General features: G+C 43.7%; 1 long non-coding RNA gene and 2 gene segments (V, D, J or C); 2 read left to right on the forward strand and 1 right to left on the reverse strand.

Moving 5' to 3' along the window:
* LOC116484549 (T cell receptor alpha chain constant-like) overlaps positions 1-24,399 on the forward strand; it is a 544,481-nt gene that overhangs the window by 370,611 nt on the left and 149,471 nt on the right.
* The window catches only part of LOC131381434 (T cell receptor alpha variable 41-like), a 175,309-nt gene that overhangs the window by 62,307 nt on the left and 88,603 nt on the right, over positions 1-24,399 (forward strand).
* The window catches only part of LOC116484561 (uncharacterized), a 65,399-nt gene that overhangs the window by 9,251 nt on the left and 31,749 nt on the right, over positions 1-24,399 (reverse strand). Inside the window, exons 2-3 of the long non-coding RNA XR_009210205.1 lie at positions 17,699-17,766; positions 13,845-13,975 (exon numbers count right to left, since the gene is read on the reverse strand). This is a non-coding gene — a long non-coding RNA (uncharacterized LOC116484561). The remainder of the gene's footprint in view (positions 1-13,844; positions 13,976-17,698; positions 17,767-24,399) is intronic.

The following is a 24,399-nucleotide window of genomic DNA, read 5'->3' on the forward strand; positions in this document are numbered from 1 at the left end:
TCCTGAAGCCCCTTAACAGTCCTGAAATGAAGATAAATAATACAGTCATTTTTCATACAGAGAAACTGAGGTGTAAAACTGAGATCAGCTGCAGCTCTCCTGGTCCCCATTGCTTTCCCATAGATTCGACCCTCTGAAGCATCCTCCAGTGAAAATGTAGTAGCAAGATTCACCCTACCAGGATTTCTCTCCCCCTCTTAGAAAATTACTTCCTGTGCTAGAAATCCTCACTTGTCTGTGTGACTTTAGACAACTCGCTTAACCTCTCTGTGCCTCACTTATCATCTGTAATTTGAGGGACTAGAACCAGATGATGACTAAGGCCCATTCCAGCTCCCAGTCTTGTGGCTAATTTCCCAGTCCTCTGCCAGCCCTCAAAGAGAGTCGTATGGGACACTTTTTCCAGCAACAGCCAAACTCAACGGGAGCAAGTAGAATTTCCTTCTTCAATTGAGAAGCAACGGGGTGGTGGTTGGAGTCTTGTTGATGTCCTTTGTCCTCGGAGTGAGGCAAACAGGGAGGCTTCAGATGTTATTGGCACTAACAGCAGGGCCTGGGGGTGGCCACACTCTCGTGGAAGGACCATGCAGAGCCGTCCCTGTGGGCAGTGTAGGTGCATAGCCAAGACTGAGGGATGTTTTAATAACTACTTCTCAATAAGAAGACCTACTTTATTCTGCACAGGGGTGTGGACCCAATCCAGGTCTCCCAGGAGGAATCTACTCTCACCCATAATAGGGGATTGGTTCAGCTCAGCTGCTCTCACAAAGGGCTGAATACAGCATGCAGCAGTACAAGCAGCTCCCCGCAGCTCCATGTGAAAATGACTCACAGCAGTTATGAATATCAAACCTCCTTTGATGTGTTCCCAGGCATGAAGAACAGCCACAGGAGGAGGAGACGGACCCTGGTTGCTAGCTCTGTGGGGTGGTGCACAGAGGGCCTGGACACATCTGGTATCATCCTGAAGCTCCAGGAGAAATTCAGGCTGAGTAATTACCTAGGACTTCCTAGGATAACGGAGCTTCCTTTCACCTATCTCTCCCTCCCTCTCACCGTCTTTCTGTCTCCAGCTACAAGGGAATTAGATTCTCCAAGAAATTACAACCTGTTTCTGTACCTTCACCTTTCCCGAGGAGATAACAATTCACATCCCTGAATAAAAGTTGTTTTATTGAGCACAAAATGAATGCACCCCCCTCGCTCAGCATCTGTGCCAATTGCCTTAAAGCTATAGACCTGGCCTCCGTCAGCCAAGTGAAAGGATTTTCCTCTGTCATGGCCATTTCCGGACTCAGCCTTTCGAGTAGCCACATGGTACCTTGTCCTCCTAATAGGCTCTCAATGATAATTGAATACAAAGGCTCTAATTCTCTGTTGTATTGGCAGCTCCCAAGACTGGGTTGATCACAATCGTCCACAGCAGAAGACAGCGGTGCTAACGGTCAAATGAGCATCAGGGCACACAGCAGAAGGGGAGGGTCAGCCACTGTCCCTGTATGCCCATTTCAACAGAAAGCTTATTTATATGCAAGAGGTGTTCCCCTTCCAGACAGGGTTCAAGAGCACATTGGTCCCTGGAAACTTGAGCAAAGTCTTCATGGTTATAGAAGGGAGTGGCAAAGGACATGTAGGAGAGAATCAGTTCCACCCCATGCCTGCACATTTCATTTTCTGAAATGAAAAGCTCTCAAACACTCACAGAGATCTGCACATACCCACACATGGAAATAACATAAACAGCTACTCTTTACTGAGCAGGAGCAGTGACCACGTGTCAGGCACAATGCCTCGGGCTTCACATGCATCATCTCTAATCCTCATCGACGTTCTGGGTGTGGGAGTGAGGGCAGCTATTGTTATCCCTGTTTTATGGATGAGGAACCTAAGGTCAGAAAGGCTAGGAAACTTTCTTAAGATTGAACAACTACGGTAGAAGAGCTAAAATTCTAGATGGTTGGATTCCAAAGCATCATCTCTTAACCACTGTACTATGGGGCAATATGCTTATTAGCAAGTGCTTACTCTGTTGGAGGCACTGGGGTTATGAGGTAGTGCAGGAAAGACACAGTTATGAACTTCACAAAGCTTCGTTTTTACTGCACACTCATGCACACAGTGCTACATGCACACACGCACAGAGTTACTATAACTGTGGTGTCTTCCAAGAGCCCTGTCACTAAGGTATCCTCAGTGTCCTACTCTCGGTCCTGCTGCACTTGAACCACAGTTTGAATTGTGCATAGGGTAAAGACTGAGGTCTTCTACAGAAAGGCCTAAGCTGCTTGAACTTTACAGACAATTATGTGAGCAATTCAATCTTTTATACATTATGCTGTAGTTACCCAGCTCCTTAACTAGTCATCGGGTATTTTATTTGTTTTTTAACATGGTCAGGAAGTTTCTCCAACTCATTTCTCTATCTTTTCAGAGGAACAAGGTAGGAGAACAACAGGGGCAGGAACAGAGAGGATTTCAAGCTTGATGAAGGTTCAGGAAGTCAAGTCATAGGTCAACTAGAAGAAATACAGCAGGGGAAGATTTGGGGTGGGGCTGAAGCTCCATTGCTTCCATGACACCGTAAGATAAGTGGTGATCTAGGTGATCTAGGTGTGCAAAGGTGAAACAAAGCGAAAGACGCAAACATTGTACTAGTTGCAGGTTTTGCCAAGAGCAGATTGGCTGCCAAGTCTACTTCAGCCTTGACTCATAGATCCATGATCTGGGAGACAAGACAGCGTCCTGCTGTGCTGGACATCTTCCAGTGACATTGACCCAATTGGGGGAACTCCCTGAGGTTAAGAAAAACCTCCCTCCAAGGCTGAGTTAATGAACTACCTAGATGTAAGACAGGAGACTGAAACCATTTAAGTCCCAGGAAAAATGCAGACTTACCTTCTTATGACCTAGACCTCTTTGCAAATCTAATGAAAAAAGTTTGTTATGCACAGATGTTTCCCCCCAATTTTATTTCAGGAGATATGTGCTCTTTCCTGGACTGCCCCTGAACCTGGAGGTAATAATTCTAGATCAAAGTCTCCCTAGAACCTTGAAAAGCGTGAACTGAGAAGACCGGATATACAGCTCTAGGTAACCAGTCCTCCACTGCCACCACCATGCTTTCTAATCCCCAGGGGAGCCTGGTCATCTTGCTGGACAATTGCTATTTCTCCTGACAAAATCCAAGTTAGGAAACTGACAGGGTCTTTGTTTCTATTTCTCTCTATGCCTATCTCTCAAGGTGCCCTGTCATTAATGAATCTTAATCCTCACTTTTATTTCTCAACTCTGGCTCTCAATTTCCATTTTCCCACCCCTCATCTGGGGGAGCCATCCAGGAACCCCCTCATTAATCCACAGACAGCCATCTCAGGACTTCATGCTAAGAATTCATCGTTCGGGCCGGGTGCGGTGGCTCACGCTTGTAATCCCAGCACTTTGGGAGGCCGAGGCGGGCGGATCACGAGGTCAGGAGATCGAGACCACGGTGAAACCCTGTCTCTACTAAAAATACAAAAAATTAGCCGGGCGCGGTGGCGGGCGCCTGTAGTCCCAGCTACTCGGAGAGGCTGAGGCAGGAGAAAGGCGTGAACCCGGGAGGCGGAGCTTGCAGTGAGCCGAGATTGCGCCACTGCACTCCAGCCTGGGCGACAGAGTGAGACTTCGTCTCAAAAAAAAAAAAAAAAAAAGAATTCATCGTTCCCCACTTTCCTGCATTTGAACACTGGAGGGCAATGCTGGACCGGCCAAAGCACTCTAGGTGCTCTGCTCCATCTTTGTCTCAACCTTGCCTGTCATTTCAGGATGCAGCCTCTGGTTGGAAGCCAAAACCAAGGACCAGTGGAGTGCCCACAGGCTAGCAGAACAGCTAGGTCTATTACAGCAGCTCCCCCACACAGGATCATAGGAATAAAAGGTAGCTCACGGAAAAGCACATCTGGTTTCATGGGTGACACAGTCCCCTGGGAAAGAAACTGAGCGGGGTGCTTGCCTAACTGTGTCATTAACCAGAAACAATCTGTCTCTCTGACTAGGGGATGCAGATTCCTACCTGTCTTCACTCACTCAGATGTAAGCCCCTGGAGGGTAACGTCTTAGTAAGGTCTGCATTCCTGTAGCAGGCACAGTGTTTGGCAACAAATACTTGCTGGATAAATAAATGGATGAATGTATGTATGGATACATATGTATAAAATGGAACTGGCCATTTTCAGATTTGTTGTTGTTTTCTAGCTCTTATGACACCTAAAGTTTAAATCATTAATCAGTTGCTGAGCATTCTTAGTCTTAAAGACAGCTAAGGATGGTCAGGTGGTTAATTAAATCGTGGTTGTCATTGTACAAATGTTATTTCAAACACCACTTCAAGAGTTTCAGGTCTCTTATTTTTAGGAAGTCCTTCATTATGTCATCCATGTGTCCTCAGACCTCACCAGCCTGTGGATTACAAAATACAGACACTATTTCATTAATATTCAATTTACAAGAAGCTGCAGGCTCATCATGTGGAATATTGAGCATCCATGATGTCCCCAAGTGATTTGTGGGAATTTCATATGCCACAGTGGGTCCCCACGGGCTTGACAGTTCCATGGAGCCAGAGCTCTTCTTCAGGCTGTTTTTCATCATCTTGTGAGACTTTTCTCCAGGCTGCTCTCCCCTCTACCTTCACCACAATGGATCCCATGTCAGGTGGACACGGTCTACTGTCTTAATCATTCAAAGCACTGCTAAATGTTTGAGGAAGAAAGAAGAGCACATTTTAAGACCCAAAACCCAACTTGAGACTCTTTCTACCTTCAAGCAGGCTTACGCATAGCAAAGACCAGCTCAAGGCGCCCAGTAGAGATCTGCAGGCATCTCCATATCTCCAACTGCAGACAGCAGAGGAGATCTTTTGTTCTCAGTCCAAGACTAGTTCTTTTCCTGCCCTGGGATGATTGACAGTGAGAAAAAACATTTCCTCCAGGGAAGCGCTCTACCTGCCCCTCCACCTTCTCAGATGGGGCCCGAACTTCATGATCCCGACAAAGCAAACCTGGTGCTCAACTGTCTTATTAGATCTTCTAATACTATGTGTGTGACATCAACAGCCCTAACTAAATTCACACTTGGGAAAAATATGCCCCTTATTCTAACTAAACAGACACCACTTAATTTTCCTAACAGAACACTTACTATTTTGATGCACAACACCTGTTTTTAGTTTTATGATGACTTCATAATCTCCAATACAATGAGTGAGTATTTATTTGAAATGAGAATAACCTCATTCTCAACCTTACTTTAGTTTTCTCAACAAAAGAAGAGTGCTCAAAGTTCATCTAGGGTCTTTACCTACAGAAATTCAATGCTGTCAGCAATCTTCAAGGAGCAGCTCTGCCAAAGGGAAAAGAAAGAAAAAAGGAAATCCTGCTTTTATAAGTTATCCCTATTATTAAAATTTCTAGCAAATCTCTCCCTACAGTTCAGTTCAAACCTAGGTCCCCAGAGTATATTGTCCTCATCCTTCTCATAAAAATGCTGTTAAAAAAAAAAAAAAAAAGAGTCCTCTGACACCTTTCCTGAGTGCAAACAGAGATTGAAAAAAAATCATTCTAGGCCGGGCGCAGTGGCTCACGCTTGTAATCCCAGCACTTTGGGAGGCCGAGGCGGGCGGATCATGAGGTCAGGAGATCGAGACCACAGTGAAACCCTGTCTCTACTAAAAATACAAAAAAAAAAAAAACATTAGCCAGGCTGGTGGCGGGCGCCTGTAGTCCCAGCTACTCGGAGAGGCTGAGGCAGGAGAATGGCGTGAACCCGGGAGGCGGAGCTTGCAGTGAGCCGAGATTGCGCCACTGCACTCCAGCCTGGGTGACAGAGCGAGACTCCGTCTCAAAAAAATAAAAATAAAAATAAAATGAAATAAAATAAAATTAAAAATCATTCTAAAATAATATTTTTCCATCACTGTCCAATGGGAGGTGAGTTGATCATAGGTGAAGCATGTCCTATTAGTATCTCTTGCTCAGGATGCCTTTGGTGTGAGTAAGGGATGGGTTTCTAGGGTAAAATCTCTGTTCTATACCTGCAAAAAACAATGTACAGAAATTTCCATAAGAGAGGAGATTGGCAGTCAATGCATAAGACTTCATAGGCAGGAAGTCTCCAGGGTCAGTTCCCTGCATTCAAATACAGACCTGCATCAGGGCTGTGATTTCCAGATCCAAGGCTCGGTGAGTAGATAATGCCTAAGGCCTGATGCCAGGCCTGATGTCCAGGTTTAACACTGATGGCAGGCCACAGACCCTCCTGTCTTGGGATTCCGAAAAGCCCAGAATCTTTCCCAGTTCCTACTGACACTCACTTTGGCTCGGGCAAGAAGTGTCTGAGATTGCTTCCCTTGAAACCATAGTCCTTTCTTATAATTCCAAAACCAAGCAGCCCCGTTTATGCTGCTGTGGCAGAGCATGGAATCTTGGTTAGTCCTTCCAAACTGCACACATTGGATTATCCCTGGGGAAATGACCACATTATGCTACTTTTGACTCCAATAAGGACTGTGAGTCCCAAATATTGCTAGTGTGGGAGCCAGGTCTTTCAGGTCATTCACCAGAAATTATCCAACCAGAAAATTTTCTTTCAAGTTCTGTTCAAAGTCCAGCAGTTTGCATACAGGATTCAGATGAGACTTCTAAGAATCACCTGTGTCTTGGATAGAGCACCCTGGCAGCCTCTTGAAAATCAATTCCCTAAGAAATCTATCTTTTAGAAATGGACCTTCCCAAAGCCAGTGAGAGAATGGGAGGAGTATGTGTTTTCCAAAGGGAGACATATATAGACTTTCATATCATTAATTTCTGAAGTCGGACCATGATAAATGTTGGTCAGAGTACAATGCACAGTTGCCCAAAGGAGGGAAAATTAGCTTGGTTCAGGAGGACTAGGAAAGGCTCCCTGTGGAAGTTTTAGTTAAAGTGACTTAAAGGATGAATGATTTTGACAAATGAGGGATTGGAGAAGGACATGGCGGGCAGAGGGAGTGCAGCTTGAGCAATGTCAAGGAGGGATATAGAACTGTGCTTGGGGAACAGTGATCACTTGGTGAGAGTTGAGTCTGCCTGAGTTGGGGCAGTGGACTGGTTAGAGTGGTGGGTTGTGGCTTTTGTGAACCACACTAAGGGACTAGATTCTGTTATATGGGAAATGGGCAGAAATCACAGGCACCTAAGAGTAAATGTGCTTCGAAACGTGCTTGGAAAGATTACTATGGGTGGGAAGATCGGTTCCAGGACTGGAAACAATGAGATCAGATGTAAAGTTAATACAAAACTGAGGTAGACATTGAGAAGGATCAGAAGGACTTGGAAAGAGAAAACAGATCTAAGAAACACCTCAAAAATAGAAAAATGATATGTGGAGATGAAAGAAAAGGGAGAGATTGTCTCTTCCCGACATCCTGGCTATGTACTGGAAGATTCCCTAGTTCCCAAGCCCCAAGGTCTTACCATTAGAAATCAGTCCTTGCTCATTTGTCCATTAAGGCTTAAGGTGTCAATCCTTCCAGGAATGTTTTTATGTTTCTATGGCCCAAAGGCTTAATCTCCAGTGACAGAATGCCAGGTACCAATAGAGGAGATTTGGGGGCAGTGGTCTTCTCGGGACCCTCAAAACTCATTACATAGTTGCCCACTCCTCTTATTTATAAAGCTGTTTGTGTGAATAAGCACCCAACTACTTTGTCTGTGCCCATTTGATCACTGATTCAATATGAAATAAAAGCCAAACATCTATATTCTTTTTCTTCTCTGAATAATCTTTTCCCTCTCTTCAGATTTGGAACAAGGAAACCCAGATCCAGGGAAAATATTCTAAATCCTTGACCTCTCTATCCAGTCGGCACCCAGCCCAGTAAAATGGCTTTGGGTACAATGTTCCCCCAACAGCAGAGACAGCCTTCCTGGGAGTCTTGGGTAGGCCTGTCCAGGGCCACCGTGCAGCACACATACATCTTCCCAACCAGCTCTACTGTCACAAACACCATCCACACTGTCATGGGCAAGCCTCTGGCCACCAATGCCACCCCACCTGCTCTGGTGTGGGCACACCTACGGCCATGCCACCAGCACTCCTCGTGCACATGTCTATGGTGTATGTGCAGTCACAGTTATCACCAACTCAATTCTGTGTAACCCTAAGTCCAGGCATCTTGGGGTGAATGTCTCCTTATTCCTTTGTCCATTGTCCTGCTCTCCCTTTAAAATTGTTCTTGAGCATATTTTGCAGAAATATATGTGATCTTGAAAAAGAGAGAAGGAAAGAGATGAGGTAGGAGAGTGGCAGGGGTGGGGGTAGAGACTTTGAGAAAGGCAAGAAAAGAGAAAGGATCCTTGATCTCCATCAGTCCCAACTCCCAAAATAAGATTGGCCCTAAAGATAGCTTATTATTTATCCCAAATTAAAATTTTGTGGCTCTGCAATCATTGTGTACACAGTGAAGAGAAAACCATCACACAAAAGATGCAGTTATCCTCACAGTGGGAACAATAGTAGCCAAGCTGATTCTGCTCCAAGAATAGAATAACAGTGCTAAGTCAGGAACTCCAAAACTTTGTCAACAAATAGAATAATTTCTTGATGGGAAAATGGCTAGAAAAGAAGGTAGGCAGAAAAGCAACCTTCTGACTCTTGAACTGGGCATGGGTTGCCAGGGAAAGTTCCAGCCTGGGTCCCTCCATAGTGAGCTCACAACCAGCTGTGCTGACTGGGAAAAAGTCCTGCCTGAATATTCACAGACTCCAGAAGGCCCTCACCTTACCCCTGCCCAGCATCATATACAGAATCTGACCGGCTGTACCTGCTTCTCTTGCCTAAAGTTAAGCATCATTACCAGATTTCCTGCTCCATGATGGCAGAAATTTCGGCTGATATTTGTTTCCATTGTATCCTCAGCATTCAGCAGAAGGTTTGTATATACTTGGCACTCAATAAACACTTGCTGAATGAACGGTTGATTGATTAATCAATTGACTGATTAATTTAAAATGAGCAAAATACTTCCTCCCTGTCTGGCTTCTGAAGAGTGAGTCTGAGTACTAGAAACTGCCAGATGGGCAACAGAAGCCACAGTCCACTTGGAAAAATGACTGTTTCTACCTTTGCTCATCCTTCTGGGCACCTTAGATTCCTGAAATTCAGGAACAAAGACCCAAGAGATCATGACCCACCAAGTGTCTTTCAACAAAAGACTATTTTCCTGGCTGTTTCCTTTCAGCGAATAAGCCTCCTGGGGCTGATAAGGGGATGGCACCATATACTGAAAACACAGGCCCTGAGTGGCGGAGGGCACCAGAGCCTCCTCTAAGGAGCCTGTTGGATTGCAGCCTTTCAACAAATCTGAGTGTGTCTTTTGATAGCACCGGCATCAACCACCCCCAAGGACCTCTTTCCTTTATTGCTTCAGCAATGAAGCAGCCGCATGGCTGTTGTAGATAAGGTGGCCCAAGTGCATTGTGCATGCAATGTAGGCTGCTGGTGCACAGCACTGAGAATTGCAGACACGCCATGTACCGGCTTCTCTACACTGCGTTGCCCTTCCTCTGTAAGTGGCCCCCAGGTAAATGGGTGCGATTCCCCACCACTTCTCATTTCTCATTTTCTATCATTTTTTCTTTGCCAGATGGCTCCTGCAAGACTGAAATCACACAGCCTTCCAACATGGCCACAATGATTGGGACAGATGTCAAGTTCCAATGCTAATATAACATTCCTGATGGGAATTATGATTCTGTGTGCTGGCATCTGCAGAGAGCTAACCAAAGGTTTACCTATATCTGCCATCCTTTCAAGGCACCCTGGAATCAGAGCATTGCTAGTTGTCTGTGGACAGAAAATTGTTCTTCAGAACCCTAATCCTTAAGCATGTGCAGCCAAGAGACAGAGCCATTTACTGCTGTGCACTGTGGGCACCATGATGCATGCTGGATATCACACTGAACAAACACTGTAAGCCTCAAGCAGCCTCAGCACAGAAAATTCAAAAGATCCACCAACAACACACAGGGTGTTTAGTGTCATCTTCAACTTGCATCTTGAATGCATCATCGATTCATTCATTCCAAACTAAAGTCCCTTAAGGCTTGCAAATTGATGTACTGAGTATTGTGAGGGATACAAACATATATAACAAACACTTCTCAAGCAATAAAATGTATTCAGCAGGTAGAATCTCCTCACTTTTATGTTGCTAAACCATGAGAAATTAAAATTAAATCCTGTATAATTACTTGAATCTTCCAGCTGACAAATAAAAGTAGTCTTTGATACACAGAAGGACAAATGAATTGCACACACATACAAAATCAAGGCCAGCAATTAACATCTTAATGACATACTCTTAACTTACCAACATTTCTAAAAGCCTGAAAAAATATTAAATATCTATGTATACATGTATATGTACAGTAAATTTATAGATAGATGATAGATGAATAGATACATAGAGAGGCATGCTGTAAGAAGCATCATAAAAGGACTGAGCTCATTTTTTTTTTTTTTTTGAGACGGAGTCTGGCTCTGTCACCCAGGCTGGAGTGCAGTGGCGCAATCTCGGCTCACTGCAAGCTCCGCCTCCCGGGTTCACGTCATTCTCCTGCCTCAGCCTCTCCGAGTAGCTGGGACTACAGGCGCCTGCCACCACGCCCGGCTAATTTTTTTTTTGTATTTTTAGTAGAGACGGGGTTTCACCGTGGTCTCGATCTCCTGACCTCGTGATCCGCCCGCCTCGGCCTCCCAAAGTGCTGGGATTACAAGCGTGAGCCACCGCGCCCGGCCTTTTTTTTTTTTTTGAGACGGAGTCTTGCTCTGTCACCCAGGCTGGAGTGCAGTGGCGCAATCTCGGCTCACTGCAAGCTCCGCCTCCCGGGTTCACGCCATTCTCCTGCCTCAGCTTCTCCGAGTAGCTGGGACTACAGGCGCCCGCCACCACGCCCGGCTAATTTTTTTGTATTTTTAGTAGAGACGGGGTTTCACCGTAGTCTCGATCTCCTGACCTCGTGATCCGCCCGCCTGGGCCTCCCAAAGTGCTGGGATTACAAGCGTGAGCCACCGCGCCCGGCCTAAAGCCAGACTTCTTGAGTTTTGAATTCCAGACCTTCCATTTACTGACTCAATAGCTATGTGACCTTGGGCAAGTTACTTTTTGCCTTGCTTTCCTCATCTATAAAATAATGATAACAATAACACCTACCTCAGGGGATTGCTGCAGGAATTAAGTGAACTATAGCACATGTTACTGTATTCAGAGCAAGGCTTGCGCATGAAAAGCACTCAGTGAGTATTAACTACTTTTGCTTTTGAGTGTGATAATATCCTGATGATGATTACTAAGTTTCCCCTGTGTTGGGCTGGGTTGAACCTTTAGGAAGTTGTTGATAAGATATAAGTCAGTCTCTTGAACAATTAAACATTATTTTCTACATTAGTATCCTATCTAGTAAGAAGTAAATATCAATGGAAATTCAGAGAAATACAATTCAAAAGGCCTTCAGGACCTTTTCCTGGATGGCAATAAATTACTGAGGGCTTCCTATGTAGAAAAAAAAAAACAGAGGAAAGTAATTTCTGCTTGACCATCATAAAATAAGCAAATATAGGCTTTGCGAGATATTAAAATACAACAGTAGCCCCACTCATTAAATGAATAGAATAGTGGAATAATGTATAAATTTAAAGCCAAAAGTAAAATTAAAGTTGTTTATGAACATATTATTTTTTATTATTATTATACTTTAGGTTTTAGGGTACATGTGCACAATGTGCAGGTTTGTTACATATGTATCCATGTGCCGTGTTGGTTTGCTGCACCTATTAACTCGTCATTTAGCATTAGGTATATCTCCTAATGCTGTCCCTCCCCCCTCCCCCCAACCCACAGCAGTCCCCAGAGTGTGATGTTCCCCTTCCTGTGTCCATGAGTTCTCATTTATGAACATATTTTTAAAGTAAAATATTTGTTCTATCAACATAAAAGACATAGTAGATTACCTGAAAAAGTTCCCACCTCCAAGAAGATAACAAATTAAGTCACAGTATACCTGACATTGTGTCATCCTCAAAAACTGGGAAGTCAGGATCAGTCCAAGACTCCAGAAGTGAGGAGGCTCTACAAAGGCACCTCCACTTCAGCCTCTGCTTATTCAAGGCCCCAGCCATGGAAACTCCACGGCGTGAACTGCTGAGATGAGAACTGGGGGTAAGTGAGGACTGTCTTCTCTGTTTTCTTTTCTGAAGATGCAGGGTCTCCTGCTAATTCAGATTCTGTGTTTTATGCATCAGTGGGAACACAAATCCCCTGCTATCTTGCTAGCTTTCTCATTTGCAGCCAACGTATAGGTTTATCAGCACGGTTACCCGCCCCAAGAACAGCCCTTCAGGGACATGGGATAACACAAAACGGGAAATTTTTCTTGGAGTAAAGAGTTGGGGGAGGATCCTTTGTAAAATTTGGTTTTGGGGTCAGATTTCAAAGTCTTAACCCTCATGGGACAGGCAGAGACTCAGGGATATTTGGTGAGTGACTGAGTCCCTGTTCCTCCTGAGCTTGCCCTTCCCCAGGGGCACCTCAGAGCCAGAACTGCTGAATGTTAACATGGGGGGCTCGGGTTTCCCACCGGACACTTACAACTCTGGTAACCCTGCTGTATGCTCTGCCAGTAAGGAGCTACTTAGTAATTCCTCCCAGAGCCAACACTCAAAGACTAACGCCACGTCACATGCAACAGGAAAATGCAGCTCTATCTGTCATCCATGTCTCCGATTCTGTCATTCATTACTCCATGCTAAAAGTCCCAGTTAGAGAAATCATCTTTCTTCTTTTTCAAAACCAGCTACTATGGAAGGTAAAGAAAAGTTTAGGGGCAGAAGAACAAAGTCATTACAAAACCATGCATTGATTACTGAGCACTGCCCGGGGGCAGGTTTTGTGGTAGTGATCCATAAGAAGCAAAGCAAAAATTATGGTGGAATTGATGGAATATTTGAGAGTCTCTGCCCCAACCATCTCATAATCGAACTGGGAGCCCTCCAATCTCCTCATGCAATCCTTGGAGGACAGTCATAGAAGAAAAAGTGAGCAAGAAGGTTTAACTAGTTAACAAGTGTTCATCAAGTATCCATGAATCTCAGGGTACAGAAGTGGCATTTTTGAATTCAATCATGTATATTAGTGTTTGCTACGTGCTCTATCCCGTGCCAAGATCCAAGCCTTCTCCCACTGTGTAATTCATACTATAGTAGGGCTTACAGTCTAATAGAGGACCCAAATCAGATGCTTGTGGAAACAAGAGAAATACTTAGTTGTAATGATTATGGGGGTGTTCCAGGAGGAAAGTACAGGTTGAAATTAGAATATTTCAATTTCAGGATGAGTTAGGTGATGGGAGCCAAGAAGACATCCTAAAAGAATTAAATCCTGAGCTGAGACTAGATATGAAAAAGTTTGTTTATTTACATCCCAAGATCCCAAGTCAGTAACAGAAGCAGAATTACAACTCGAGAAAGGCCCCGCTTGCCTCTATGCTGTTTTGCTCAGCAGCTGCTTCCTTTGGTGGCACACAGCTGGGAAAGTGAGTCGCAGATGGACTATTGGCAGCCAAAATTTTTTTAGAGACAAATGACACTGTGATTTTTCTTGACACCCATTGAAATTCCTCACTAATTTCCAAAAATATCTTATGTTGTTTTAAAACAACCAGTGAGGCCGACATTTCAGTAGAACAAATCAGAGAAACAAAGTTAATTCCAGCCGTCTGAGCATTCTGAGCCCAAATCAGCTAGACTGAGAAGAAGAATCGTTTACTTACCAAAGGCAGTCCCAGGACACCCAGCAGCTGAGGTCCTGACTCACAGCGTTCTAACCAAGAGAAAACACAAACATGGCATCTTCTCTTTTCATTCACTTCTGTTTCTGTTCTTCAGTTGCTTGTCCAACCAGCTGGAGACACAGCAGAGAAACCAGAAAGCAAAGAAAGCAATTAGGAACAGGAGAAACAGCTGATAAGCACCTGCCTAGGCAGAGGTGAATCCTGGGCGCCCATCAGGGAAAGACTTTGCTTTTACTAAGGCTTTAGGTGAGGAGTTTGAGGGTTACCAGTAAGAGACAAAGCAAGGAAAGGGCTTTTGTTTGCCAAATTTATCGTTTTTTCACCCATAAAACTCAAAGAGGATGGGGAAAGAATGGATGTATTCTCAAATCAAAGGAAAAACAGTTCTAAAACTTCCAGATAGTGAGAAAATCAGAAGTTCTGGCACTGACTCCCATTTATATTGAAGTAATACTATGGGTAAATATTTTATACCAAAGACCCCAGAGTGGCAGAGACCATCAGAGAATGGCACTAAGCTGGGCACGCATAGTAGCCGGTATGGGGTTAATTTGATTTGACCTTGGCATGTTTTCTCTTCTTAAAGTCCTCCCATCCTTTCTTTACCCTGTATAGACAAAGAAGACTGGGGTCTAACTTATATTTTGTCTTCCATCCTTAGCTGCCAGAGACAGTCCTTTGCCAAAGGGCACAGTAGATTGATACTGCCCATATGTCTCTGACACGGCTCCATTCAGCTCATTCATTTATCTACCCAAGTCCTGCAGCAGTCTAACATGGCTCAACAGACCGCTGTTTCCCTCAGAGGAATGTTCTGTGCCAGGCTTGAAATAACAAGCTCTGTGTCTCTCCTGGTAACTATGGCTCAGGTAGGGAGCTATGACCAGGCCACTAACCCCACCATGGCAAAGAAGAAGAGACAAGGCAAAGAAGCCAACATCTGTGGAGAGCTTACAAATGAGTACCTGGCACAGGAATAAGTCCTTCACATGTGTTCTCTCATTTCAACCTCACAGCATCCCTGCAAGGTAACTATAATTACCCCATTTGCAAATAAGGAAATCAAGACTCAAAGTTGTAATTTGTCCCACTACTGGTAAGTCACAAAGCAAGATTCAAAACCATGGGCTAGTAGACCTGCAAAATCAGTGCTCCATTTACATGTAGGTAATATGGGCACTGATACCATCTAGGCAGTGAGCCACAAGCTATTACAAGCAGGTCCTATCCAAGTGGGAGGCACCTTGCTCTAGGTACCTAGCAGGTTCTATCCAGGTGGGAGGTACCACCTGCTACAGAGTGCCCCACTTCTCCCTGCACCTACAACAGTGGGTAAAAGACCTGGATTTCCCATGTTGTATCCTGAGTTGCTGGCAAATTCTTTCCTAATCTCAGTCTTCACTAGATAAGCAACCAACTCTCTTGGCTCCTTGAGAGTTGGGGCATCTAGAAATCCTGCCTGGACTAGCAAATATCTGTGAGTTCCTAATATTGACCAGCTCTGTGCTGGACATTAGGAATGCAAATATAAATAAGGTACTGTTTATGTTCTAAGTACTCTTAAAGTTCAATGCAGGAAACAAACAGATTATCAGAGAATAGAGGTGGTAAGTGCCATGGCCCAACATGGCAGGGGGTCCAGGGGAACACCTCCCTCAGGTGGAGTTAAAGAAGGGAGAAGAAGGATGGTATGGCTTTTCCAGGAAGAAGGAGAAGCCAGTGTAAAAACTGAGCATCTGGAAGTCTATGACACATCTTTGAACCTGCAAGTATTTTATGTGGCTAAAGTGTTGAACACAAGTGGGGAAGTGGCCAAATGTGAGACCAGAGAAGGTAACAGATCAGGGGGTCTTAGGGACCACACAGTGGATAATTGGAGGCAGAATGACCATATTTTACAGACTGCTTTGCGCCTTCGTGCCCTCCTGCCTTTACTCAGACCATTCTCGCTCCTGGAAATGCCCTCTGGACACAAAGGCTGACAATATCCTGCTGAACTTTCAGGGCTCAGTTCAGGATTTTTCTTCGGAGTACTGGAAGCAGAAGCACTTCCTTCCACTGTGCTCCTGGAACATGTTGTATCTACTTATTTAATAGGACTTAACACTCCACTGTATTTCCACTTAACATTTTGTCATTGTATGTCTGTCTTCCCAGAAAACTGAATTTTTTTAAAGCAGAAACCCATATTGTTTACCTCTATGTTTCCCAAATAGCATCTGGCCTGCAATAGCCCATGTTTGTTGAATAAACAACTTACCTTGTGATCTTGCCAGCCTGTCACACCTCTCTCTGAGGAAGTGACTAACACCAAACCACCTACATAACGGACAAAACTTCTCCTGGGCAGAGAGCTGCTGATCTGGGTTGGGACTGCCAGGAGAGCACCAGCCTACTGCAGGGTCACCCCCCCGTTGAAGCCATGCTGAAGACCTGTCCCCTCTTCTTCCTCACCATCTTCTGTGCAGGTAAGGACAGGTTGGGGCCTTTTGCTCTTAGGGATATGTGTCCCTGGGGCAATTTTCTGGGGGCCTAAAAGAGTGTATCATTGCAGAGCACTGCTATAATACCTCATCCCCTTGGGGAAGAGCAAGTTCTTCACAGTCTTTCTGACTTAGGGCTTTTCATTTCAGGAGTCTCACTGGATATAATTTTGGAACCAGATACCAAAGCGCTAACTGTCATCACTGGGGAGGCTGCTACCTTCCGTTGCAGCGTAACAGGAGGGGACCCGAAGAACTATCAAATGAGCTGGAATAAGAAGAGTGAAGATAACTCTCTGATTTTGGTTTCCAAACTAAGCAACAATTCTAATGACAATTTAGGGAATAATTTCAAGGTGAAAATTGATACTTTAAAAAGTCAATTTATGCTTGACATTCAAAAAGCAACAACACAAGATGTTGGGACTTACTACTGTGCGTCTGATATCCACAGTGCTGAGGCTCCGTTTCTGACCACTTCAGAAACCCTAGGGCCAAACTGAGGTGGCAGATCCAATTCGAGACCACCCCGGGCTAAAATGTGCACCACACCTGAGATGAGGCTGCCTGATCACTTCAACAGTAACATCCGATAAAAGAGGCCAGGAGTTGAAGTGGGGGCAAGGGGCTTATCTTTGCAGTTGGCTTAGAGGGGCCTTCTTTATCAGTTGAAGAGGGCAGAAAAGGCTATTAGGATTTTTGTGGAGAGATGTCGGGGGTGGGGGGGCAGTGCTGCACCTGTCTCTCACAGGCTTCTGAGGAAAGGTTGAAAATAACAGCTTTTAATACTGAATAGGCCCTCTCATTGTGGAGGCAGGCTGAGATAAACAGAACTTTTACTATCATGAGTGCTGTAGCTCATTGCAGTCTTTATTGTGAAAGTGTTCATGTGCATAAGCCAGATAAAGCAAGGATGGTTTTCCATTACTATCCTAATCAAAATTTCCAAAGCTATTAGAGATAGCTTTAATTCTTACTCTGTGAAGAGGGATGAATAGAGTCATTTTCTGAAATGTTTCCACAACTATTTCAGGTATTGAGTGTTTTATGTCTTCCCTTAGCTGCCGAAGAGTCCTGGGGACCCGTAGGGGTGAGCAGGAAAGGGAAATGCACAGTCTTCCTTCATGCCGGTTGCTGAGAGAGAGCTTGGAGACAAATACTTGTGGCAATGTGGAATTTCTGAGTTGAGCATGGGTCAACTAAATTAAAAAAAATTTTTTGATTCCCAAGTCCCAAGTTGAAATGGGTAAGCCAAGAAGGTCTGAGACTGCAGGGAGCAAATATCTGGAGGAATCCACTCAGCAGATGAGTAGGCAGAGGGGCTTAAAGATACAAACATTAAACACTCACCCAGGGAATGCCTGCATCCTATTGGCTCTTTGTTCTGCTCAAATATCTGTCTGGAATCCTCTCTCCACCTAAGGTTAAAATTCGGGCATTAGGACACAGAGTAGACATAAACGTAAAAATTACAACTAAAAGTCAACCCCCCCGATACCTTCTATTAAACATTTCTTCCAATGCACTATCATCTTCATCAGATTTTTTATAGGGTACTTGCTGTTCATAGTATTGGGATGGGTCATGGGAATAGCAAAGTTCTAAGGCAAGTTCTATTCAAAGTTCTATTCTCACCAATGTGTTTTCAATTTATTTTTTAAAAACAGGGCATTAGAAAGTACAATTAAAGATTACAAAGAATACAAAAATATAAGAGCACATATGATAATGAGGGTTAGTGATTTCATGTGCAGTGCTCTAGGAGTTTATGAAAGGACCAATCACTATGAGAAAATTTCTTAGGTTTGAGACTGCGGTGAGCTATGATCACATCACTGCACTCTAGCCTGGGCAAAAGAGTGAGACCCTGACTCAGAAAAAAGAAGAGAAATGTTTTTTAAAACTTTTTTTGCTTTTGTAAAAAAATATTTATTTGTATATACTTAGTACAAGTGCAAATTTCTTACATGCATATGTTGCATAGTGGTGAAGCTTGGGCTTCACCCAAATAGTAACCATTGTACCCAATAGGTAATTTTTCAACCCTCACTCCCCTCCCACCTTCCCACCTGTTGGAGTTTTCAGTGTCTATTATTCTACTCTGCATGTCCATGTGTACACATCGTTTAGCCCCCACTTATAAGTGAGAACACGCAGTATTTAACGTTCTGTTTCTAGGAAATTTTACTTAGGATAATGGCCTTCAGTTCCATCCATGTTGCTGCAAAATATATTATTTCATTCTTTTTCATGGCTGTGTAGTATGTATACCACATTAAGAAAATTGTCTTAGAATAGCTGAGGCTTAAAAGAGGCAGGACTTGGATAAGGAGGAAGGAAAAGGAAGGGTATTTCAGGGTGGGTATACTAGTTATCTATTGTCACATACAAATCACTTCAGAACTTAGAGGCTCAGAACAGCATTTATTATCTCAGCTTCTGTGGGTCAAAAAATCCAAGTGTGGCTCAGCTGCATCCTCTGGCTCAAGGCCTCTCATCAGGCTGCCATCAAAGTGTTACCTGGGGCTGTAGTCAGCTCAAGGCTCAACCGGAATAAGATCCACTTCGAGTTCACTCATGTGGATGTTGACAGGCTGATATGGTTTGGGCGTGTGTTCTCTCCAGATCTCATGTTTAAATGTAATTCCCAGTGTTGGAGGTGGGACCTAGTGGAAGGCACTGGTTCACGGGAGAAGATCCCTCATGAATGGTTTAGCTCCATTCCCTTGGTGATGAATGAGTTCTCGCTCTATTAGTTCATGAGCAAGCTGATCGTTTAAAATGAGCCTGGTACCTCCTCCTCTCTCTCTCTTGCTCCCTCTCTCACCATGCGACATGTGCCCAGGCTCTACTGCCCTGACTACAGAGAAATGGACATTAGATGTGGTCAAGGCATCTCTAGAGCAATGGTTCTCAACTCTATCCACGTATTTGAATCACCTGGGGATATCCTTTGAAAATAGTAGTGTCTGGGATACATCTCCTGAGATTTTGATTGAATTGGTGTGGGCTTGAAGCTCTGGCTTCCCAGATGACTCAACCTCCTTCCCCTCCTGTTGCTCTTCCCTCCCCCTGGGGTTGAAAGCCACTGGCTTAAGACCTTGCTGTTCCAAGTGTAGTCTAGACAAACACAATCAGCATCACCTGGAAGGTTTTCAGAATGCAGAATCTCATGCACCATCCCAGATCCAGATCCACTGAATCAGAATCTGCATTTTAAACAAGACTCCCCAGGTAAATTATATGCATATTAATGTTTGAGAAGCACTGGTCTAGGCATTCATCACTATTGAAAACATTCATGGAGGTAAAAATAAATAAATAAATAAATCACTGTTTCCCAAATGTCACCCAAGAATCCATACTTGTAAAAAATCTTCTGAAGGGATACTGATGTGCCGCAAAGGCTCACTGATAGGCAGTCAGTCATCCCCAATTCAGCTTACAGATTATTTGTGTTACTACCAATATAATAAATATTCTTATTGGGGTGATAGTGAGTCCTTGTATGCTTCTTAGAGGAAGGTATTAAATAAATTCTAGGTTTTATCATTTCTCATTCATCCACAAGCAAATAAGGAAGTGGATTAATATTTACTGAGTCAATATACTTTTTACCACGCCGTGATGGATTATCCATGGAAACCCAGAATCTTGTGCCACATACCTTCAATTCAAGATCAAGCCAAAAAAAAGATCCACAAATTATTGGTGTCTGGTTAAGTCTGATTGGGAAGAAGAGGAACAGGAGACACAAGAATGTGTGCCTCCAGTGGTCCACTCCTGCAGGATGAATGAGGACATGAAGTTCTGGCCTGTGATGGAGTGGGGTAGTGTGGAACCTGAGTTTAGCCTGGGGTGAGCATGAAAAATAGCCTAGAGACAAGGAGGAGGGAATCCTGGGAGAAAATAGCTGGACTGCCCAACAATCTGAGGGTCTGCGCACAATGAAAAAAGAAACCAGACAAAAATTAAAGTAAAAAACCTGGAGAAATTTAAATAACTCCTGCGCTTACTTGCAGGTAATTAAGGAAGCATTTTATGTAACATCTGAAGCCTCAGATTTAGGGGGAGACAGGGCCACTGAAGGCCCTAGCATAGTATGGGCATGGACCAAATGTCTCTGCAGAAATCCTAAAGCCAAACGAGCGACATGAACACACACTATTATTTTTGTATTATTCATTGTCTTTCTTTTTTTTTTTTTTTGAAATGGAGTCTCATTTTGTCGCCCAGGCTGGAATGCAGTGGCATGATCTCGGCTTACCACAACCTCCTCCTTCCAGGTTCAAGCAACTCTTCTGACTAAGCCTCCCGAGTAGCTGGGATTACAGGCGCCCACTACCACGCCTGGCTAATTTTTGTATTTTTAGTAGAGATGGGGTTTCGCCATATTGGCCAGGCTGGTCTCCAACTCCTGACCTCAGGCGAATCGCCTGCCTCGGCCTCCCAAAGTGCTGGGATAACAGGTGTGAGCCACCATGACCAGCCTGTATTGTTAATTTTCTTCCCCCTCCATTGGTAAGGACAATTGAGAGTTGACTAAATTCATATTATTGTTGCCTCCATTGTTCTGCTTTCTGTGATTCTTATCCATCATGAGAAGGGCTGACTTGGAAAAGTTCAGAGCAGTGAAGAGAAATCCCAGAGAGTGTCTGTCAACCCTCAAAAAGACTTTGAATTTGACTGTCAGACATAGGAATAGGCTTGCCACTCTCACCAGGCTCCCAAGAAGAGGCCTTGGGCAGGCTGGATGGCTAGAAGAAGAAGATTCCTATCTGATGCCCAAAGGCAGCTAGAAGGCATCCTGGCTTCAGGAACAGTGCCATCACCTGGCTGCCCTCACAAAAAGGTCATCCAACATTGTGAAACCATGGCTATGAGCGAAAGGCAAGAGAAAATAAGGGAATTTGAAACCATGTAAATATGCCACTTCCTCTGCATCACGGGAGGCCAGAAACAGGCAATGAAGAGAATGTTACTTCTATCATATAACACATTCTCGATTCGGAAGGTGCCACATTCTTGAGAAAGTCCTCATTACACCATCTTGAAAGCGCTCAGGGATGATATAGGTAGGGTCCAAATAAGAAAATGGACTCAAGGAAATCCAAGTTGTGACCTTCACTCTAAACAATTAAGATTTTAAACAGAAAATTAGAATGGTTGAATTTGAAAGCCAGAAAGGATCTTAAAAACAAAGTAGGAATCCCCTCATTCAGTTTAAATGTTCACTAAATATTGAATGAATAAATGATCATCCAGTCTCAATTCAAATATTTTCAATGACAATTCTTATTTCAAAAAATCTGTCCTATACCAAATCAAAATCTGCCTCCCATAACTTCATATCTTTATATTTGTTATGCCTTCCGGAGCAACGCAGACTAAATTCACCTTCGCATATTCGAATATTTAAAGATAGCTATCCTGTCCAACCATTCCTCATGACTGTCTAATAAATTTTAAAGTCCTTGAGAGAAGAATCCAAGTTCAATATATTTTCCTGTACCATACAATTCTTAATAGAGTGACTAATCTGTAGCGGGTAGTCAGCAAATGTGAGTTGAATACATGAATTAATATCTATATGGCCACCTGACCAACAGTTCTACTCAGGTGTCTCAAAGGCACTTCAGCTCAACTCCAAGACTTAAATCAAGATCTTCCTTGCGAATATGGCCCTAGCCTAGGGTTCCCTATCTGAAGGAATAACACCATCATTTCAGACCCATCCACTGCTCTCCATCCACTGCCACCAGCCTGGTCAAAACTACCATTTTCTTCTTTGGATTGTTTCTACAGCCTTTTGAGTAAGTTAGCTGGCCTCTGGTACTATTCAGTATCTCCTCCCCACAGCAGCCAGAGTGATCTCTCCAAAATACAAATATGATCACGTCATGCCCCTGATTAAAAATCCTTGAGTAACTTCCCATTGCAGATAGGCAAAAGACCAAAATCCCTAAAAGTCCTCTAAGACCTTGCACAGTCTGACTCCTTCTCAGCTCCTCTGCCATACCTCTCACTCCCCTCTTCCTCATTTTCCAAACATGCCTTCTTCCAGCTATTAAATACTTGAATGTACCAGGTGCCTTCCCACCCCAGGGTCTTTGCAACACTTCTCTCACTCCTCATCCCCTGTTTAACTCCTATTGAAAGGAGTTAAACAAAAAAGATCAAAGCTCACACATCTGTTTTTCAGAGGCATCTTGAGATCTCCTGACAAGTTCAGGTTGTTTATTCCTTAATGCTTTCATATATCAGTTTGTAATATTTTATGAATTTGATTATGCCTATTTTCTCATGAGTCTGTAAGCTCTGGAGATCAAGGATTATATCTGCATTTGCTTATTCAACCTGACAAATCGCATAAACATATCGTGTGAATAAATGAATGAATTTCCCACATTCTGGGACTTCCCAGAATTTGATCATCATCACAGACTCTGGGCTGCAGTGGGGCCTCAAGCCTTGCCATATTCTCACTTTTTAGGGGTCTCGGAGACTCCAATGTCATCCTGAGGTGGAGTCCAAGGCTTCTTAGAAACCACTGATTTCCACTCATTCTGTCTGGCATACTCAAGAGCCCATTCTTGGGCACACAGGACAACTGAACAGGATTGGAGGGTCCTCCAGAGGTCTGAGCCAGCTCCCACATAGGGACCCTGAACAGGTAAGTAAAACCTGCCTAGAGAGTCTAGCTAGACATGAAGAAATCAGAGGGGCCCAAAATGATTATTATTTTCTCAGTGACTACTGGCTGGGCTTATGATGATCCCTCTTGGTGTTTTTCATTTTGCATGGCTATATTCAGTAGCTGTATCATTAAAATACACAAGTCTATAATTATGGGGATGCACATCCTCATCCCTCAAATATGTACTGAGCATGTACAATATTCCCGGTCCTGTGCCACACGCTCAGTTACAAAGGCGGCCAAAGCTCAATTCCTGTCCTCAAGGTGCTCTTCCTAGTGGAAGAAACAGACATGAAAATAGAAACTTACTAACAGAGAAAGGAGCAAACAGAACACAGAGAAGGAAGTGATGGCCTAGAGATGGGGAGGGCTTCTCAGAGGAGGTGACATGGGCTCATAACAGAAAAAGCACTTGTTTCCCCGAGGTAAGGTATGCTTGCAGGTTCCTTAAGATGACCCAGGAGGGAAGATAAGCATCCTCAACAGTTACACACAAACATATTCACCTTGGTCTCTGATGCTTGCAGTGAAAATAAATAACTGAAAATAGACCCGGCGCCCTGGCTCATGCCTGTAATCCCAACACTTTGTTTGTTTGTTTGTTCGTTTGTTTGTTTTTAATCCCAACACTTTGAGAGACCAACATGGGAGGATTGCTTGAGCCCAGGAGTTCAAGACCAGCCTGGGCAACAAAGCAAGACCTCATCTCTATTAAAATAAAAAGAAAACATAAAATATTGAAAAACAGCCAAAAATAAGCTGCAAACCACCATGGCACATGTATACCTATGTAACAAACCTGCACACTCTGCACATGTATCCTGGAACTTAGAGTAAAATTAAAAATTTTTAAATTAAAAAAATGAAACTAAATAAACTGAAATTTTATGGAAAAATACAAAACCCCAGACTAGATACAATGAGTTTCTTTTTGTGGGAAAATGAATTTATATCAAAGTTTTCATAGGGGTTCTATAACCACAGAATGTAGTAAATTCCCTGCCAAGTAAAACTTAGATACTTCCAAAATGCTGCTATTGTACACACCGCAGAACAGAGCAGCCAAAATGGTAGTGGTATGGGTTGAGAAGATAAAGAATTAAGAAAAGCAAAGAGGAAGGGGAGACGAGAAGGAGAATATTATTTCCTTGAATGATGATCACTCCTTTTATTAATAACTTTCTGTTCTTATTAAAGAGATGTCCCAAACCTCTGGGCTTTCCCAGAATTTGGTACCACTGGTACACTGACCTATCCTCATCCTGCCAATGTGAGGAAACCCAGAGAGACTAGTAAAACGCCCTACAGAGCAGCAACCACGCCAGTGGGGCTGGCTGTGAACTTTCACTTTGGT

Source organism: Hylobates moloch, unplaced genomic scaffold (genome assembly GCF_009828535.3).
Source record: "Hylobates moloch isolate HMO894 unplaced genomic scaffold, HMol_V3 SCAFFOLD_16, whole genome shotgun sequence".
NCBI lineage: Eukaryota > Metazoa > Chordata > Mammalia > Primates > Hylobatidae > Hylobates > Hylobates moloch.